The sequence below is a fragment of the Anomaloglossus baeobatrachus genome, chromosome 9 (assembly GCF_048569485.1).
Source record: "Anomaloglossus baeobatrachus isolate aAnoBae1 chromosome 9, aAnoBae1.hap1, whole genome shotgun sequence".
Taxonomy (NCBI): Eukaryota; Metazoa; Chordata; class Amphibia; order Anura; family Aromobatidae; genus Anomaloglossus; species Anomaloglossus baeobatrachus.
The window spans coordinates 17247914-17248860 of record NC_134361.1 but is presented as its reverse complement, the minus strand read 5'-3'; positions in this window follow the sequence as shown (position 1 = coordinate 17248860).

The following is a 947-nucleotide window of genomic DNA, read 5'->3' as shown; positions in this document are numbered from 1 at the left end:
GGTGGGACAGTCCTGATGTCCCTGTACATATTAGATCAGTGGTGGGACAGTCGGGGCGTCCTCGTACATATTAGATCAGTGGTGGGACAGTCGGGGCGTCCTCGTACATATTAGATCAGTGGTGGGACAGTCCTGATGTCCCTGTACATATTAGATCAGTGGTGGGACAGTCGGGGCGTCCTCGTACATATTAGATCAGTGGTGGGACAGTCGGGGCGTCCTCGTACATATTAGATCAGTGGTGGGACAGTCCTGATGTCCCTGTACATATTAGATCAGTGGTGGGACAGTCGGGGCGTCCTCGTACATATTAGATCAGTGGCGGGACAGTCCGGGCGTCCCCGTACATATTAGATCAGTGGTGGGACAGTCCTGATGTCCCTCTACATATTAGATCAGTGGTGGGACAGTCGGGGCGTCCCCGTATACATTAGATCAGTGGTGGGACAGTCCTGATGTCCCTGTACATATTAGATCAGTGGCGGGACAGTCCTGATGTCCCTGTACATATTAGATCAGTGGCGGGACAGTCCTGATGTCCCTGTACATATTAGATCAGTGGCGGGACAGTCCTGATGTCCCTGTACATATTAGATCAGTGGTGGGACAGTCGGGGCATCCACGTATACATTAGATCAGTGGTGGGACAGTCCTGATGTCCCTGTACATATTAGATCAGTGGTGGGACAGTCCTGATGTCCCTGTACATATTAAATCAGTGGTGGGACAGTCGGGGCGTCCTCGTACATATTAGATCAGTGGTGGGACAGTCCTAATGTCCCTGTACATATTACTATCTGCCAATATCGGGCTCATCAGACCTAAAATAGTCTAATTTGTACCATTTATGACTATACAAAACGACGACCCCGGACCGAGAAATGGAGACCCCCCGGACTCTCAGGTCACAGGACACTCCGAGATCATTTACAATTTATCACACAAAA